We start from the raw sequence: 21,086 nt of genomic DNA, 5'->3' as shown, positions 1-21,086 counted from the left end.
AAGAGTTCATTTCCTCCAGAAAAGAGGGCCACTGTGAACAGGTTATCTGTCTGTTAGTTGTCCTTGTGAATCTCAAAGAAACTGGTATTGTGGGCTGAGAGCTACAGTCCCATGACATCGTAAATATGTCCTGTCCTTCAGTGAAATATGTGAAATACAGACCAAAAGGCAGAAGTGAAAACAGTTCAAACTGTTTCCTGGTTTTGAGAGCACTTGGCTGGGTCTAGCTGAGGCATCTTTACTTGAGAAATCTGATTGATTTCTCATGTGACAAAGAGCGAAAAATAATTCTTTTTCACATTTATGTTAAAATTTTCCAAGGTGATGCAAAAGGAAAGACTTTTACCTCCTGTTGCAAGTAGCAGTGAAGATGCCTGCTTTATCAGCTCTTGCTTAACTAATGATTTTCCAAACAATGAGCTCTTCCTTTAACCTTTATTTTAGAGTACAGGAAATTATTTGAATGTAAATTATAGTGAAGATCTTTCAGCTCTCTTTTTATGGTCTTCTGAGAATTTCTTCACTGTTAGGAAGAAGATGGCCTCAGGTTCTTCCTTATCTATTTTAAGCCTCGGCCTTCCAGTGACTGCTTTTTCTTGAGGGAGAGCAATGGCTTGATGAACTTTCATCCCTATAATAGATACATTTCTCACTGGTACTATTATATATTTTGTCATTTCCCATTTATTATTTTGTTTTCATGTATTCAGTTCACACACTCCCCTATAGGGATAAGGTTATAATTGTAAACCCTCAGGTCTATCAATTAACTTTCCATTTTCTGTTTTTTTTTCTCTTTGTACTAATGCCTGTAAAACTGTGAATACATGGCTTTGTGCATTCTGTGTTTTGAGCTGAGTACTGCTGAACAATGCAAGACCTATCCATCTGTAGAGGGATTACTCTTCTCAGTTGCAACACCAGCCATGAAGTCCTTAAATCTGTTTGGCGAAACATGCTGTTGTCATCTTATCCTTGTTGTGCACGCTCTGCAGATCTTTGCATGGTGATGTAAAGTAACGCTGTTCTTTCTTCTGTTTCTAAATGCCAGCCAGGTCCCTCCTCTCCTAGTATTTTGCTTTCTCTAAGATGTGCATATAGTTTGTCCATAGTCCACACTTTATATGCTCTAGTTGGGATCATGTCATTTCTTCCGGTTGGCACGCTCTTTTAACTGTGTCCTGGGTTAACTCTGGGTTACTTTTTTGACTCACTTATAATTTAGTTCTTGTTACAGACTTATTTGCCACATACAATAACACAATTTGCTGTTCAGTCTTCTATTACTTATGGGGATTAATTTTTTTTTTTTTAAAAGTACTTTCATTTTTATATGGAGCCGTGGGCTCAACAAATGGCTGTATTTTACTGATGTAGATTGGTAAAAGTTCAAATTACCCTAGAATGAGATAATGATGTTGGAAAAAAAAAATTAAATAGTTATTCACATAAAGTAAATAAAAGAGACCTCAGTGCCACCCTCCTACTATGCTGTGAAATGCTGAGCAGCACTGCTTTTCTTGCAGATGTTCTCTGATATTTCAGCTGGATGTTTTGACAAGGTCTAGACAAATTCCATTTGTCTCTGGATTGCGTAACACTCAATTCTCCATCTGCTGTCAGTGGTGGCTGGAGCAGGTCAAGCAGATCAGGACACTGGGAGCCCTGACTTTCCAGGGAGTTTCTGTTGAATAGCTGACACAAGAAAAATAATCCAGTGAAATCTACCTATTCTGATTGTGATTCCAATCCCACCCAGCTCTGATACAGTTCTTAGAAATCTTGTTTGGTTTTAGAGGGTGAGAACAGGATCTAGAACAGCATAGGATGTCCAAATTGCAAAACTCCCAGAGATTTCAAGGTATATGTTTTTAGGAGGAAGGGGGAGTTTCCAGTCCATTCACTGATGTCACTAATTATGTTAGTAAAACGTTTCTCATTTGTATAAAGCTGTCATTACACAAATCTGACAGTGTAAAGGGTGCAGTATGCCTGCCTCCACCCGTTAAGTTGTTTCACCACTTTACCTGAATGGTGTAAAATAGTCTTATTGTGAAAGAGTCTGACCCATGGATAGCAGCATGCGTGAAAGAGCAAAATATTGGCAATCACAGCTGGCATGTGGATCTGGAAAGATAATTCTGTCCTGCAAGATGTACAATACACACCAGGCAAAGGTTCAATAAGCACTACTTACCTACAACACACAATTTCGTAGCAAACGAATTCTATTGAAGCCCCTCTGTGAGTCTGATAAATGTTTTATTTGCATGGCAATGTGTGAGAGAGGCAGGAGCTGACACATCAACATGTAAATAAAACATTTGTCAGACATCTCCAGAGGTTCTGGGTAGTACTGTTCAGCAGAGGAACAGTCTAGGAGCAGGTGAGTCAAGTTATCAATGTCATTAACACCACAATCCAAACTGGACTGATGACGCTGCCATTTATATAATTCCAAATAATTTTGTGTTTGTGTATAAGAGCCTTAATTTGTTAATTAGTTTTCATGTGTTTGAAACTTGTATTTGTTTTTCCACCTGACACTGTGCTATGCTGTTACAAATTAGATTAGTGGTACAGAGGGGTAGCTTGTTCTTCTTCTCAGATGCATTTTGTCCTTGCAAGATATTTCTAGAAAGAAATTTTTTTTGAAGGGGCTTAGGAAGTGCCTGACAGAGCAGCTTTCAATGGAACAGAATGGTGTGTCTACAACCTGCGGTCACAATATGGTAATTTTTGAACCTTGCAGGATATAGCAGAAAATAGAAAATACACGAATACAACTACTGCTATGTTTAATTTTCCTTCCTAACCTTTCTAGTACAGGTTTTTTAACAGTAGTTGTGTTTTGCAAAGTTGCCCAGTCCTGTTTCAAAGAGCACTTCTTAAAATCTGTGATATATTTCTGTCTACACACATGCTTATACACACAATCTAAGTCCTTTCTCACTCTCCACTTTAATGAGTAGAAGAATATGTAAGGCTAGAAAAGATGTATGCAGTGTTAACCTTAGACATTTGGAATACATTGCATTTCTTAAGTGGAGTGCAAAGCTCAAAGTACTTGTATTTTACATAACATGACACAAGCTTTTATGAACAGATCCATCTGGGACAGAGTAGGACCAAAAGAATTTCCTGTAAACTCTAAATTTGCTTCCCTACCAGGGCGTACAAGAAGACTTAAACTTACACCCTTACTATGTCCGCTGAATTAAAGATCCATTATTCTGCGAGTGCTATTGCTCTTTCTCTGAGCAAGAAATGTAAAATTAAGTGAGTTGCTGCCGTAGGCATTGCAATGTGGGCAGAGCCACAAAGGTCCTCTGGCTAGTTTCTGTGGAGAAGTGTATTTTGGGCAATCTCTGTTTTGGGCTGGTTACATCAAACTGTTGCATATGCTAAGAGTTTATCTTGTGTTAGCCTGATCAATCAGATGCAGGTATTGAGGAAACAGACTCTGGACCTGTATCGATTTCCATACAGCATAGATACATAGAGGGTCTGGCCTAAGGTCTGGGAAGGCTGCTCCAGCTGGGCAGGACACTGGGGCATCAGTGAGGACTGTGAAGTCCACTTTTGGCCTGTCTCTCCCTGTTTGTAGGTTAGGGGTAGGGTTGGTGGGAGGGCAGTGCTGTCTTGCTACCTCTTGCACCCAGCCTGCAAGAGAAAGCATCTGCTGTCTGAAGGGAGGCGCTGGGACAGTGAGGAAATGAGATACAACCCTGCTGAAAGTCAGTGCAGATGGCAGTGGCTGATTATGCACTTTACAGCAGCAGGGAAAAGCAGAAGGGAGGGCATTATTGACTCTTGGGATCCTTCTAGATTTCCTTAGTGTGGTTGGCTTAGTTTTAATTGAAGATATCCATATATGGAGTTAGATTTAGGTAATATGTGTTTGTATCAGGTTTTGGTGTTCCTATTTCTCAGGTAGAGGGGATAACTAAAATAAAACCGCTACTTATCTGTCATTTACATAAAATCCTACAAGGTACCTCAGGCCAGTTTCTGTTCTAAACAGGTTATTCTTTCTGTGCTGCATTATATCTGCAAATGTAAACTGATGAAAGCTCTTATGTCTTTGGCATAGCATCACGACACTGCATCCCTCAGATGAGGTGCCATTTCAGTGATAGTTCTGGAGACATATATTGTACCAAAAGTTTACCTGACTTCAGTCTGCTTGAGATATTTTTGGTAGAAAGACCAGAAAAATATGGTTACTACAGCTGTGACAAAAAAATCTTTTGGGCAAGCTGCATAGCTGTGAATTTTAGTCAGTTTATTACATATTCTTGTACCTATACACAGATCAAGAGACTGACCAAATGAATGTGATCTATTTTGTTCTAAGGGATGTCTTTGCAAGGATGCTTTTTAAAAAAAAACTGATGACAAATATTCACAAATGCATACTATTTTGTCATACCCTCTCCCTCTTTGAAATGTCTGTGTTGCTATAAAACTGCTGTCTGAGAAGATATGCTTCTCATTCTTGTCTGTGCTAACAATCAAGATCTTAGCACCAGTCTGAGATTCTGTGATTATGATTAACTACCCCCCATTCGTGTCTTTCTGTTATTTGCATTACAATACTGTCTGTGATTATTTAATCATATGCTATATTATCCACATAAATCCTTGTGTCATGGGAGTATAGTACAGACCTTTTCTGGAGAAGAACCAAAGGTTTATGGTTAAAAAGCTTGATGTCTCTACCTCCTACTTAATTTGTTGCAGACACTAAAAAGGAGGTGATGAGTAAAGCAGTGAATATACCTTTGGCAATACTGTTTTTTCCTTCTATTGCTTCAGAAGGTAAACAGAAAAGTTTTGGAAAAGTCAATTATTATTATTATTCCAGTCTGGCAAAAAGCAAAACAAACCAAAAAAGGTATTTCATATCAGCATGCCAAATATATATAATTTTTTTTCTCCATATAGGAGAATTTGAAAAGCAGACAGTTATTTTAAATGAAGGGTCAAAGTGCTTATATTTGAAAGCCTCTTTTCTTTCATCTGATGCTGTATACATTATTATTCTGTGAAGGTGTATTCTGTTTAATCTCCTCTTATGCTCCTCTTTGTTAATCTCTTCTTACTCTCTTCACCCTAAAACTGCATTTTCTGCCAAATTTTCTATTCACTGAAGAATGACCCCAGATCCCAGAAGGGAGCAGTGCAAGGAGAAAGGATATTTTTTATGGACAAAACAGTAGATTGTCAAGGATTCTGTTCCTGTTGATATCACATTATTTCTATGTAATGGTAGGCCTGTTACCCAAAGTTTTCACAGATGGTTGCTAACACTAAGCTCTAAATTTTTTGGTTACCCAGCTCTCCGCACCTGCTATATGACTTCCAAAAGTGCTGACCAGCTGCCTCTGTTGTCAGTGGGAAGTCTCCCTTACATGTACAAAAAGTAATCTAAAATTCTAATTACTTCATTAAGTCAGTCTCAAGTCTTCACAAACTGAGCATCTTGAGTTAATAACATTCTTGAGACATTTAGGTTTAAACTCTGAGTCTCAGTCTCATGTACAAAACAAAATGAGCACATGTATCCCATTCTATGGGAAGAGGAGTATATATTTTACAGGAATAGGTGACCTTTAGGGCTTCCTTCCAACCCAAGCCATTCTATGATTCTATGAATACAGCAGAAATGAACGTTAGTGAAGAACTGACATCCAGATTCTCAAAAATCTGCATCTAAACCATTAGACATTAAAATGTTTCCCTGCTTCAGGTCTGGCTCAAAGTCTAGACCAACTCCACTGCTTCCAAGAACTTTCAGTGAGAAGGAAAAAGAGGCACCTGGCCTGGAAGAAAATATCATGTGCCCTGGCCAGTTACCCAGTTTGGTTAATCAGAAGGCCAGTACAGCGAGTCACAGGACACAGTCTAGGCTTAGCCAGAAGGAAATAAGCATTTGACTCCCATGATGGGCTCTTCAACCTTGTAGTGGACTCCTAGAAGCAGGTATGAGTGCAACTGTTAATTTCCTGAAAGTTTGTGTGCTGGAAAGGTTTATCTTTGTGCAAAAGATTGAGAACTCCTCTAAGCACATGTGGGAGGACTGTTGAGGTCTTAAACTAGCATAGCGATCTCCAAGGTTGGGGACTCAAAGGGACTGTGTGAGGTGTGTTGCCCCTCCGTCACTGAACATCCAGGGTTTATGGAGCTGGCTGGGGGGATCAAGGCTGCCATAAAACCTCACTGTGTCAGTCAGGGTGTTTGCTGACCACTTGTGTGACTTGAGTGCCTACATACTACATTAGTGGGGGCATTTATTTCAACAACTATGGATGAAAAAGTGCTGAAATCAACATCAGACATAGCAGTGTAGCCTTGCTTTTTATTCTGTGTGGCCCTTCTAGTGTGAGAACTAGCTAGTCCGTTTTTGACATTTACCTTAGGTATAGTATGTTGACCCAGAGAAGGGCAAATGCATAATACTATCTGACCTTGTTTTAAGATTCAGATCTCGGATTACTTTCTGAGACCATTAGAAAAAAGCCCAGAAGGAAATCACTATTTGTCTGTATTTGCATGGTGGACAGTAAGTAGTGAATGGAGCCGTAAGATAAATGAGTGAGGAGAAAGAGAGAAACTAGACTGGTACTTATTTAATGAGAGCCCTCCTTCTTTTCTCTTTTCTTTCTTTATGTACTTAATCCTAGTTGTAGCAAGATAAAGTGAGTTGGATGCCTGTAATTACTAATATCTGTATTTTTCTCTTTGAGATGTTCAGCTATGTGTCATTTGTTCTTTGTTGTCTCTTGTCAAGGACAATATTGATTTGGATAAGTGTGTAGAGATATAATTTCTGACATTTTATGGACATCAAGTCAAAATATAAAGTATTACCACAGGGACTTATTGTTAAATTCAACACAGATAGACATTTCAGGTTTTCATCAATAAAGACAACAGGGAATTGGCACAGAAAGTTTTCATTAAGACTATACATTATGATAGCTTCCTTCCAAAACCAGCACAGACAAACAGACTGTATTACTTGAAAAAGAAATGACTTTTTGATCTTTTCTTTCATTGCTAAATCCGTGTTAGTGAATTGACTCTATAAACATCACAAATGTTGTGCTGTGGGTTCTGAGATTTGGTGTTTGTGTCATATGTTGATATATGGACATGTATATGTATACGAAACTGAAAAGTAATGCCACTACACCACTTTTAACTCACTTTCACAGTTTCCTTATAGCTAGAATTTTGAATCTCAGATATAAATAGTGGTTGTATTTGGAGGCCTTGTGGCATGTGAGACGGAACAATCTAAAGGGTAGAGACGAAAGCAAGAGTAAAGATTAAATTTAGGGCGTTTCCCTTTTACAATGTAATATCTTGTTTTTTCATGTGTTATCCCCTCTCCTCAGACTTTTTTAACCATTAGCCATGAGTTACAATTGATATGTAACACGGCTGAAGATAGTGCTGGGGAACGTGTGCAGTGCTGGAAATGACGGTGCTTGGATGCTCTGAAGGTGCATTTTTCGTTTCTGCATTCTGAGCGCAGCGACAGATGCCAGCTGTCTAATCAGTCAATGCTCATATCTCTTGCGCTTTCCTCCTCTCCCAGTGTCAGCCACTATTGCTTATCATTGTTTTGATGTGAGAACTGTTTGAGCCCAGTGTGATGAAGTCAGGGAGCAGGAAAAGAAGCACTCTAATTCACTCTGATATAAATATCTTTTCGTCCTCCTGTTTTAATTTCTTGGTTTTGTCACTCAAAATCCTCAGAGAGGAGCATAACTAAGAGATATTAGAATCTTTTTGTTTTAAAGTTCACATGCACAAATTTTACAACCTACTGAATAGTTTAGTGGGTAAAACCCAGTACTCCCACTTGCTGTGCAGGGGATCTCATCATGAGGATATTACATAAAAGGACACTATCACCATTTTTCTGTTGCTTGTTTTTAATGTAAGTAACAAAAATTCCTATATGTTGTGTTGTACTCAGTGGTACCATTGCATGTTAATCTTGCGTTGAGCCTACCCTACTGAATCAGCGTTGCGGGCAGAGATACCTACCTGCATGCTCAGTGACAGTGTAAGTGCCTGTGGTATGCATAAGAACAAGTTCTCTTGTGAAAACTTAAGCAGTTATGGCCTCTTGACTACTACTACCTAAGTAGTTTTTTTGGATTGTTGTCACAAACACAGGTGCTTAAATCCCTTTTGAATTATACAGCTGATGCCAAAGTACTATTTTGGATCTCACTGCATAATCAGAGAGGATTGCCAAGAACAAAGCAAGTTAGAGTTGCATGTGAGGGCCAGAAAAGTCTTACCATCGTCTTGCATGTATTTTCCATGAAACTGGCATATGGTACTTTCTGTAGCTTATCACTTTTGCTTGAGCAAAATACTTAGTTTTTAATGAAGATGTCAGATGATATCATGTCTGCAATATTAGTAAATTGTTCTAAAAGGTAATATACTTGTTGCCAATGATTATTTATTTTTAGTCTCCCTTTTTCTAAATTTCACTTCATTCATTAGATCTTATTTTGTCTTTTTTTCTAAGTGTAAGTATTTTTATTTTCAAAAAATATATGATAACACATGTAAACTGTTACCAGGTTGGACCTTAACCTCATAAAAAAAAGAGATTTCATTTAACATCTCATGCTACAAACCCAAATGACTCATCTTGTTCTTTTTTAAATTCTCCCAGTGTTTTTAGCATTACTAGGACTGGACAGAGCACTAATACTGTACTAGAAAAGAATGAATTCATGTTTATAACCTGCATCAAGTTACACACATTTTCTGGTGTGTGCTACCATCTTGCAAATTATTCTTTGGTAGCATTTAGAGGTGAAAAAAAGAAATTTAAAGAGACCACATGTGAACTTCTCACAGATGGTAGTTCACAAATGGAGCCCCAGCTATAGAGGCTCTGTTACCAGTCTTTCTAATCTGACTTAATATTTAGGAAAGGAAATGAAGAGATTTTGAAATGAAATTTGCTACTTTTTGTGTAATAGAGATGAAAGTCACGAAAGATTTTTCTGTAATGGAAGGACCAGTGCTACCAGAATTTGAGTGTTTCATCCAGTGCTGGAATGGTTCACAGTCTACCTTAGTTGTAACCTAGAGGAGTGAATCTTTTTGCTCAGAGAGCTATTAATTTGTACTGATATGGTCAGTGCTAATCGTCTGAAGTTTACTTTGTTGGTAATCCAGGATAGGCATGTTGCAAAAGTGTACTGTTGACTTTGTTACAGTATTCTTCTGAGGGGTGTGATCTGCAAAATCTTCAAAACTCACTGTCTTGCTGTTACTAGTGGTAGAAATACTGAGATTAAATACTTAAAATGTACCTGCTTGCATATATTCCCCTCCATGGGGAAAAAACCCTTAAACTTCTGGATGAGGGAATGAGTCCTCCCTTAGAAAAAAAATAAAATTACCAAATGATGTGGCAAAAAATATGAGAAGTTCAGAAATGTCAGCTGTTTGGAAGCAAGGGAGGAGGACTGCAGTTCAAAAGCCTCACTCTTAGGATCATATGGTAAATTAAATTTAGGCATATTGCAGCCCAAGGGATACTGGTGACCCTGATTGAATGCCAAACCTTAATCCACTCATATCAGTGTGACCTTGATCAAGAGAAGTTTAATGTAGATTTTTGAGGTGGGGAGAGGGGCAGGTGATAGAAAAAAAAGGTTTTACAGGATAATTCAATGGGTAAAGAATCAAAAAACAGCACTTGTCAGTACTGTATTCTGTAATATGCTCACACTCTCCTGGACTTTGAATCCTTTGCTGCAGAAAAAAATATGAAACACAGTAAACCTCTGCATTTAGCCATCTCATTTTCATGCAATGCAAGTTTGAGGCAAGTAAAACAAATGGATCTTAGCAGTCATAGCCTTTGATAGCAGTTTTCGGTGCTGAAAGCTCCCTTGCTTTAGAGCAGAAAAGTGTCTTGGAAAAAAGAAAACTTTTTCCTTTAGGGGAGAGACTGCCTTAACTGAATGGTAAATATAAGAATAGTCATCCACAAGAGCTAAATATCGTGAAGCTGATGTTCTGATTCCTGTAAATTCAGGCATCTGTCATTCATTTTATATCAAGGTTAATTCACACACAGACTTTCTGAGAAATAATTATCTTTCTATTTACTCAGACAGGTCAGCTCCATGGCTCTTAACTCACAGCTATCATTTGCAATCTGATGTGTGTTTTTCTCACCATTTCAGACCTTTTTTGTTTTGACCTTTAAGGCAACAAAATAATTAAGTACACCAGTGTTGTTCTGTAACTTTGAATTCACTACATTAACAAGCTCATGGTATTAAAAAGCCACTAACCCATCCATTAGGTCTGACCATGCCCTTTTGGAATCAATACCAAAAATCACAGTAATCTCAACTGGTTGTGCTCAGACACTGGAAATTACTTTTATTTGCAGAATCACAGAATAGCAGAGGTTGAAAGGGACCTCTTGAGATCATCTAGCCCACCATCTCTGCTCAGAGCACAGGATGCCTGGAACCATGTTCAATTGGGTTTTGTATATCTCCAAGGATGGAGATTCCATGGCGTCCCTGGGTAATCCATTCCAGTCTTCAACCACCCTCACAATAAAAAAGCTTTTTCTTGTGTTCAGATGGAATTTTCTGTGTTTTGACTCGTGCCCATCACCTCTTGGTTGATGAAAAACTGGAAATAAGCTGGCAATGTGCAGTCACAGCCCAGAAAGCCAACCATATCCTGGGCTACATCAAAAGAAGCATGGCCAGCAGGTCAAGGGAGGGGATTCTCCTCCTCTAATCTGCTCTGGTGAGACCCCACCTGGACTACTGCGTCCCACTCTGGAGTCCTCAGTACAAGAAAGACATGGACCTGTTGGAGCGGGTCCAGAGGAGGGCCACAAAAATGATCGGAGGGATGGAACACCTCACCTATGAAGAAAGGCTGAGAGAGTTGGGTTTATTCAGTCTGGAGAAGAGAAGGCTCTGGGGACACATTATTGCAGCCTTTCAATACTTAAAGGGGGCTTATAAGAAAGATGGGGACAAACTTTCTAGCAGGACTTGTTGCAATGGGACAAGAGGTAATGGTTTCAGATTAAAAGAGGGTAGATTTAGACTAGATATAACGAATAAATTTTTTATGATGAGAGTGGTGAAACACTGGAACAGGTTGCCGAGAGAGATGGTAGATGCCCCATCGCTGGGAACATTCAAGGTCAGGTTGGACGGGGCTCTGAGCAAACTGATCTAGTGGAAGATGTCCCTTCTCATTGCAGGGGGGGTTGGACTAGGTGACCTTTAAAGGTCCCTTCCAACCCAAACCATTATTCTATGATTCTCTTGTCTTTCACTGGCCACCACTGAGGAAAGTCTGGCTCAGTCTTCTTTACACCCCTTGTATTTGTGCACATGGATAAGATCCCCCTAAACTTCCTCTTCTCCAGGCTAAAGAGTCCCAGCTCTCTTAGCCTTTCCTCAGAGGAGACGTGTTCCCATCTCTTAATCATCCTTCTGGCCCTTTACTGTGCTCACTCCAGTATGTCTTTATCTCTTGTACTGGGGAGCCCAGAAATGGACCCAGCATCCAGATGTGGTCTCACCAGCATTGAACAGAGGAGAAGGAGGGTCTTCGCCAGGAGGGTACACTGCTGGCTCCTGGTTGCCTTGTTAACCACCAGGACCCCAGGGTCTTTCCTGCCATAATCAGCAATGGATTTTGGCAACAGATTTTAAAGAATCATTTGGAAGTAGGAAAATAAAAGATGTTACAAATATACTGGTTACCAACACATTTTTCTCCAGTTCAAAATATAAAAAAGGCTTGAACTCAGAAATTAACAAAATGTTTGAGTTTAATGTTCAGCTTAGACTGTTATTTCGACGTGAATACAAATTGCCTGGTATTTGTTTTAGAACTTAGGCCTACCTATTTTGTTTCGTGCATCTATTTCCATCCTGTAATTTAGTTCGATAGAATTTTTGGGAGAAATTATAAAACTAAAAGCATGCTTTTATAATGTAAAAGACAAGATAAGTAATTGGTTTAAAATTATGTAGATATAAACCATTACCTGTCAAACTAAGACAATATAGATTGCTGCTTGTCAAGAGAGGGAGGGGAATGTCTTTGTGGCTCCTCTACCTGATTAAGTTTCATAACATAAGAAGGAAAGCTTTTCTACTGGAAATAAAAGTTACTTTTTGAACTTAATTACATATCAATACTAAATGACATCAATTAATTACTAACAACCTGTAATGCACTTTTAACAGAAATCCTAAACCCCTGTAATTTGCTAAAAAGGTAATTTGGTTCCTTAATTGAATTTTAATTGCTTTACACACACCTCTTCGATATACAGCTAATACTTGCATTGCATATGGCTTAATGTTTTTTTCCTAAAATTAATTTATTTTTAATTTCTCCAAATATGCTTATTTTTTCCTGTAAATATTTAAAATGTTTCTTTGGTGTCCTTGGTAGACAGCTATGGCTACTGACACTGGCTTTTATCTCAGTAGCACATACAAACCAGAAAGTGATGGCTTCAGTTCAGTGAACGCTCACAGTCCATCACTTATGACATTGCACTGGGGACTCTTTTGACAAGATCAGTACAGTGTGATACCAGAAAACCCTGAAGCAGGTGTAAGATTGTTGTTGGCAAGGTATGTGTGTGTGGTTGATTTTTTTTTTTTGGCAAAGCTTTATATCACTGAAATATTTTCTACTGGCTCTACTAGAGCACAGGCCCATGTGTTGAGGAGGCATAATATGCTACTGAAGAAGAGAAGTAAGAATAGTGAAAAGGAAGAAGATCAGCTATGAAAAGTATCAATCTAATATACACCAGACCTTTATCATAACTTTGAATGCTGGCTTTGATATTATCATAACTGAGGCCTTAGCAAACAAGCAAGGACCAAGGTGTTCTCAAAGCTTGCTTAGAATGTGGGCTGAGAACTTTCTAAATAGTTAAAAGCAAGGAAGAAATCCTCACAAACCTCCCTCTGTTAACATCAGTCCAGTTAGGGCTCTCTGAATAAGAGGAGAGAGAATCATTTCAATGGAGCTGGTGTAAAATGGTTGTTTTGATTTTAGGATAAAAGGCCCATTTTGTTTTAGGTATTCTGAAAATGATGAATGCTTTTACTTAAAAATGAAAGACACTTGAATTTTCTAACTCATTTATTAGTCAGAGTCTTTACACATTTCTCCTTTATCCTCTTCAGGCTCTGATTGAATTCTCAAACCTAGTGGGACCAGACTTCTGGCTGTATTGCAGTGGATTCCTTATTTCCTTTATTTGGCACAGTCAATAAAACCTTTCTAATATTTCAAACCATTCAGAATTCCCCAGGACATATCTAAGCAAGGAGAGTGCTCAGGAGGTATGGATTTGATCAAATCCTGTCATTTCCTGGAAGGTAATACTTTTCTTCAAGGTATTGTTGATGTGTAAATTAATGAGGTGCTTCTAAAACCTTTACACTTATTTCCCTTTGGAAGTACTTGTGTCAGTATACTATTTATAGAAGGCAAAACTTTTTTTGGCAAGATGCCCTACCAGGTATCTCAATTGTATTCAGTTTTCAGATGCAGATTCAAGAAGTCCAAGAAATTGCAAAATATGTTTTTCATTTATTTATCCACATTAGCCAACTTCCAAGGATTCCATCTGAGGCTTCTACCGACCAAAGACATGAGATTTTTTTACGGTGTGTTTAATCCTAAACCAAGAGTTTCAAGCTGCTCAAGATCTAAGCAGAAAAGAATGTCTTAGGATATAAGTTCCTTACTGTAGATCTGCTACAGTAGCCAAATTTTAAAACCCACTCTGAGCTTTGCAACTGTCTAGAATTTTTTTTAAGATCGTGTATTTTCTCTTGTAAACTCCCAGCCACAATGTACTTCTATAATTTAGCCCTTGAATTCTCCATTTCAGTAGCTACTGTTTCGTTTCACAGAATTACTGCTGCATATATTATTGCACAACCTCTCTTCATTAGTAATTTGCCAAGATTTTCCTATCACAAAAGCAAGCTCTGTATAAATCCCGAATACAATACACAGCTTGCATTTTATCATACGTGCAAACAAGACCCCGTGGAGGCTGAAAAACTTTAGATGTAAACGTGAAACCATACCTTCTGTTTGTGGAATCAGTGCTTCGAAGTGGTTTGGGAGCAGAACCCTGTCTTTGAAGGAGTAAAATGTATCTGGGCTGGAGCATCATTCTGGGGAGAGAGAGAAGAAAGATGGTTGGCACAAGTATTTTTTCCTGTTTGATAGAACCCATCATGACGCATAGTGAGTTGGGTAGCAAAATCATGTCTAGACTCTGTATTTAATGCAGGGAGTAATACTGCGTGTAAAGCCTTCTCATTACAAAGTGAAATTGGACAAAATTATTACAAAATATCAATTGTGTTTTCTTATTTATTTTTTTATTTTCTGATGAAGTCTAATTCGTAAAAGAATATTTTAACTGCATGGTGAAACAATAAAAATGTTTACAAGGACTTTCTAGGAATGAACAGGCAATTGTTAAATGGCTGCAAGAGGGCCCAGGTTTTCACTGGACTGCTGAATAAAGATCATCTCTAAAAATAGTTTTAATTTTTTTGAAGTATGCAGACATCTGTAAAGAATGTACATAGTTACATTTCAAAGTGTTTTTAAAGCAGCTATAAGAACTAGAAAAGGTAATGTGAGTACTTCAGTTCTTCAGAGGATGAAATCTTTGGAGAGCAATTAAACACTTAAACACAAAGGCCACATCTTAGATAGATTCAGCATGTCAGGGAAATGGCTACCTGAAAAAATGATGCTGGAAGAGAAGGAAGAAAAAATTTTTGCTGTTGTGTTTTATATAATGAAAGTGAGAGAAATTAGAACACAAGGAAATCTGTGCTCATCTGTTTCTTGAATAATTTCCTAGATGTATGTTTTTAGTAGGTCCTTGAAGCTGAGTCTCTAAATCGGTGACACTGAAGCCAACTTTAAAATTGATATAGGAACAGATGTCATCTTCTAATTGGGTCTGAAAAATCCTGCTCAGTTAATGTACACTAACTCGTTTGGAGACAGTCTAGGAGGAAAACTTCACAAAAGTTTTCTAGAGAATTATTAAGCTAAAGCATACTAATTCCAGAAAGCTGAGTGCAGATCTGTTTTGGATGACAGAGTTGTATTGTTTGGAGGGCTGTAAAAGAAAAAGTAGCTCTCTAGTTTTAAAGAAAAGTAGTTATTACTCTTGTGTTATTTTGCTTTAAGATTCATTCCCTTAAATATTGTTATGGCAATGGATTAAATTTTCAGTGTTTTTGAAACTAAGAGAATTGCATCAAAAGGTAAAGTGTGGGACTAGAAAAAATATTAGAGGTAGGTCTAGGCAAACAATTCATCATGTAAAAATAAAGTTTGGGATAAGATTTTAATGAAAAGCATATTTTTCAATTTTATTGTCTTTACCAAGGCAAAAATATTGTTTTGTGTCAAGAAAAATAGTGTGGTGACACCAAAATATAAAGTTTCATTTTCAGTGACAAACAAGAAAAGGTAGGGAAAAAAGGGCTAAATACGCATGCAAAACTTTCAGAGAGGGAAGTGGTGTTGCCATTCCTTTCTGTAACTGACAGCCAGATTAACTGAATGAGACTATGGGACAGGCACTGCAATTCCTTCCTTTGCCTGAGGTTTGGCCCTGGTTGCTCCCTTCCCAGGAAAATGCATTAATAACCATACTATAAACTATCGTGTTTGGAGGTAAGGGAGTCTCAGTCCCTTCTGCAGAATCTTTTCTACTTCATTTGAGCAAATGACTGTGGCATGAAGGCTGGAAGCAGGCTGAGCATCTCCTGAGTTTCCCAAACACTGAATGTGTGATACAACACTATGTGTCTGTGGGTGGAGATGCCTGATATGCACAGCACGTTGAAACAGCAGTGCTTGGATCCACAGGGAACTTGACAAACTTGAAGATGGGGCCAACAGAAACCTCTTGAAGTTAAGAAAGGAGAAATGCAAAGTCCCACACCTCAGAGTAATAACCCCCATGTATCAGTACCAGCTGGAGACTGGCTGGATGAGGAGAACCATTGCTGGAAAAAGACATGGCAATTACGGTGCATGCCAGGCTGAATACGAGCCAACAGTGCGCTCTCATTGCAAATAAGACAAACTGCATACCAGGCCATGTTATGACCAGGTCTGCTTGGCACTAGTGAGGCCAAACCTGGAACACTGTCTAAATTTGGACTGCCTAATTCAAGAAGGAGATAGATTGAGAAACTAAAGTGCAATGAAGGGCTGCTCAGGTCACCAAGGGTCTAGAGCACACAAGCTGGCAGGAGAGGTTGAAGCAGCTGAGCTTGTTTTTAGTTTTGGTGAAGTGCAAGCTAGAAGTGACCAAATGTGGTGAGTTACAAAGATTACAGAGCCAAACTTTCCTCCACAATGACAGGTGACACAACAGGGGGTAATGGTTACAAGTTTGGGATCTCCAGATTACTTGGAGAATTTGTGAAATTGCTGTGCTTGGAGGTTTTTAAGGTTCAGCTAGGCAAAGCTCCAGCAGGTATTAGTTCTGCTCTGCGTGGGTGGTGGGACAGGGCGACCAGTCCAGCCACTGGTTTTATCAGCTTCTGACTCTTCACATTCTCAATATGAAAAATGGTATGGTTTCAACATGGGGGACCGAGCACAGACCTGTTTCTGAAGCCTCTGACCAGGCCATTCATCTGAGTGAGAGGAAGGGGAAGTAAAAGTTTTGCTGAAGCCCTCCCCAGGACTGTACAGACCGTGGATAGAAACCAGGAGTGTCCTGCTTCCTCTGAGAGTGTTTGAACTACTGAACTGTTGGAGAATAGAGGGGAATATTACCAATTGCTCTTGTGATGCCAAACCAGCCCTGAACATTTTCCTCTCATTTGAAAGGTCTTAGTGAAAGTGAAGCCAAATTTGTAAATAGTTTGAGATGACAGAAAGCACATTTTTGCTGCATTTTTCATTCTTGAAAATTCTTTGTCCAGCTTTAATGAGAGCCTGTAGAGGGTTAATTCAGTAACAGTCAGCAGAAAAGCCGCATTTGCACTTTACAAAAATATTAAATCTCACAACATTGCATATTGTCACAAATCAGGATACACAACATTTCAAATTATGGAAAAGGTTTTTTTTTGAAATTTCAGTAAACATAGTTTTGAGAATTTTGCCATGTGTCAAGATATGGTAGGTACTTTGCCAATCAAAATTTTGCAAAGCTAGGATTGACAGACAGCTGAGTAACTCAAAGAAAATGTTCACTTGGAAAGAAATGGTACAGTTAAATCAGGTTTATGTTATTTGGCTTAATTTTGAATTTTTTCACAGAAATTTGTATAACTCCTAACAGGTCTTACTTGTACTGGGCAAGATTTTTGTCCAGACTAACAAGCTGCAGTTTTGCTTCCTTGTGGTCTTTCATTCCCCCCCCCCCCCCCCCCCCGCTTCCCCTACATTCACGAAGTGTCAAGTTAGCTAATATTATTTAACAATTTGAATAGACTAGTTCCCCTCAACATTATTCACACACTTCAGCTCATAAAGAGGAAAATAATAGCAACTGCAGCACCTGAAAGGTGATCGCTTACAGGTGGTGTTGTACGACCTTTCTGAAGAAGAATGTAATAAGTCTATTATACTGAAACAATGAAGTGTGTGGGCCTAAAGCTCAAGAGAAATAAGTGTTGCCTTTGTCACAGTCATCTAGGGTTCCTTGGAAACAATTAGCGAGCAAGTAATAGATCCAGATAGAGAGAAGGCAGCAGTCAGTAAGGCAGCACAAATTTCTGAATTAATTTTGGAAATGAAAGAATTCTTACAATGATTCACTGTCTCATAGAAATAGTTAGGATTTTTTTGACAAACTCTTTGCAGGAGATGGAGACTCTTGAAATGGAGGCTGTTCATACAGAATTCAGCTGAGGAACAGGAGGAAAGACAGAGACTAAATGAAAGCAAGCAAGTACAGCCTGTAGAGAGTTGTCACAGGTGAGACAGAGTAAACCACAATCCATGGTGGATCTGAACACTGGGGTTTATTTAAGGACCAGCAAGATGAGAGCTTTTACCCTACTTGATTGTTTCACACACTCTCTCCCCACACTGCTATGTTCCCTAGGTCCTGACTTCCCTTCCCCGCAGGGAGGTCATTGCTGCCCTGAATCTGTCACGCAGAAAGTTGGGTCAGTTCCCACTGATCTGCTGCTCTCGGGTACCAGCCTTTGGCATCACTGGCCAAGACCCCTGGGCATCCTTGGCATTTATCTCCATACAACCCTCTGATCTCCAGGATCTTCTCCCACTTCCAGGATCTTTCCTGCAGCCAGGGTCTTCACCTTCTGCTTTCCAGACCCCTTCTCTTTTCTGAGACTACTTCTTTTTAGCACCAGCTCTTCTTTCTTGTCCTCCAAGCCCCCAATTTTCCCAGTCTAAATAGCTTTTGTGCAGAAGCACAATGCGTGATTAGCCTTCTAGATGGTGGTTCTGCCTCATGTTTTCTTATTCTGGAGGATTTCTAATCCTGGAGGATTTCTGATCCTGGAGGATTCAGAATGTGTCACTTCGTTCAGTCTGAGTATCACCAAAATTTAGAACCAGCCCACACCAGCTGCAGCTACCAAGTAGCAGCCTTCCGCTTGAGAGTTGAAGAGTTCAAAAGTTCAGTTTCAGACACTCACCCCAGCAAACCTACACCCAATTAGCTGCTGCCTGTCAGCATTCAAAATTTAAGCTGTTTTTCCACCTACAAGTGAATATTTGGAAAGTCCATTTCCTAGTCCTGCCTTGAAACACCTTGAACATGGCTATTTGCTATCCCTGGTAGGGGCTTTAATCTCTGGGCTCTACCTGGATGATGGGAAAGCTGAAAACATTGTTGAGCATCTCAGGCTTGTTGGATACAAAATAAGAACAAATGCACAAAACCTTGAATCTCACTGCAAAATAGAATTCTGATTTTTTTCTTTAGTCTGTGCAGAGATCTCTGAAAGATGACCTGCTTTTCTGGAACAAATCCTGAAAAATGAAAGCACTTGGTATTGCAGCAAAATATAGAAAGTAAGCATTCATCAGCTTGGATGACCTGTAAAGCATGTCAGTGTTTCCTTCTCCACTGCCGGTAGGTATACTCAGATGGAAGTGCAGAGAGCAGTAAGTGTGGACTGATGGTCAGCCAAAGCAAGCTGCATAAAGTTTGAGAAGACTGAAGGGATACTGTAACTTGAAATGCTCTGATTGAGATGGACTGCCTGGATATGTTATGGGCATGAGAAGAAATTGCAAAATGGTCCTATGGATTAGATTGCTGTCAGCTTTTGACTGACAACAAGCCACTCACATGACTGAAAAATAGCAAGAATAGATTCCAGTGAGAAGTCAGACTATTATTACGCAATTTGTAGGCAATGCATGATTATGGAAGGGCCTTGGCTCAGTAATTGCTTCTACCTTGTCTAGACACTCTCTGAATGCTATTATTATTTCAGATTATCTTTACAGAAATGTCCAGAAACCCTGACTGGAAAGTCATAAATAGGTAGTGTCTGTCCCAGAGAGCTTACAATACAAAAGGAAACAGAGGCAACTGTTGAGTACAATGAGAAAGTAGAGAAGAAATGTGGGAGATAATGAACATGAGCTCATGCTATGATATTAGAGAGCTGTGGCTCTCTATTGGTTTCAGCTGCACATACGTATTTCTGAAATAACTCTGCTGGAGTCTTTGCAACTACAGTAAAGTGAAATTGATGTGAGGTCAAAATCAGAATCCTGTTGTTTCAGGTGTGACGCATAGATCAGTGAGCCAATCCTCTTAACTGTGCAGAGGGCACGCATTTGTAATGTGATGGAGGATTTTGCAAATTCTGAGAGACATTTCCAAATCTCAGTGATGTACTGCTTAGCTTCCTGGGTCACTGACAGTTTAAGACTTCCTAGGCACTCAGTGTTGATATGCCATACTGAAATGTATATTTTTTAATGTATTTAAAGCTTTTTTCATAACAGAGAAAAATAAGATAATTTTTGCACAGGTTTTTTTATTCATCTGGTAGGAAAAACAGATAAATGTAGCCTTGCTACAGTGTTAGCTAGACTAAGTCTGAAAGTATGTTCCTCAACTAATACGCTCACGCACAGTACAGAACTGTTTTCACATCTCATTTCCTTAGTAGATGAGATGGAAAATTAATTTAGAAACAAAATCAAATAAAAATATAGAATTTTTTCTGTATTAAAAAAAAATGAAAAAAAATAATGACATTGCCAGTGAAATAAAGGTTTCACAGCCTAGGCCACAACCCCAATCAACCTTCGTGACCAAGGCAGCATAAGACAAGGTAAAGATAATTTAATATTCATCTTAGGCTATATTACCAAATCCTTTTAAGACTATAATTAGAATATGGCTAGTAACAGGTCTGTTTCTTATCTGTCATGAAGAAAAAGTCTATAAGTAGTTGCTCTAAGTGATCTACTTATGATTTGATTTCTTTTGTACTAGGTGTTGTGGTTTAACCCCAGCTGGCAACTATGCACCACACAGCTGCTTGTTCACTCCCCACACCCTGTGGGATGGGGGAAAGAATCAGAAGTGTAAAACTGAGAAAACTCATGGGTTGAGATAATGACAGTTTAATAGGTAAAGCTAAAAACTGTGCATGCAGGTAAAGCAAAACAAGGAATTCATTCACTACTCCCCATTGGCAGGCAGGTGTTCAGCCATCTCCAGGAAAGCAGGGCTCCATCATTCGTAAAGGTTACTTGGGAAGACAAAATGCCATAACTCCAAATGTCCCCCCCTTCCTTCTTTTTCCCCCAGCTTTACATGTTGAGCATGACATCATATGACATATGACATTAGCCCTTGTTCTCGTGGGAGACTTCAACTTGCCAGATATCTGCTGGAAATACAACACAGCAGAGAGAAAGCAGTCTCGGAAGTTCTTGGAGTGTGTGGAAGATAACTTCTTGACGCAGCTGGTAAGCGAGCCAACCAGGGGGGATGCTCCGCTAGACCTGCTGTTTAC

Source organism: Nipponia nippon, unplaced genomic scaffold (genome assembly GCF_047370975.1).
Source record: "Nipponia nippon isolate SJK-2023a ecotype South Korea unplaced genomic scaffold, ASM4737097v1 scaffold_4, whole genome shotgun sequence".
NCBI classification, from domain to species: domain Eukaryota; kingdom Metazoa; phylum Chordata; class Aves; order Pelecaniformes; family Threskiornithidae; genus Nipponia; species Nipponia nippon.
This window is presented reverse-complemented; position numbering follows the sequence as displayed.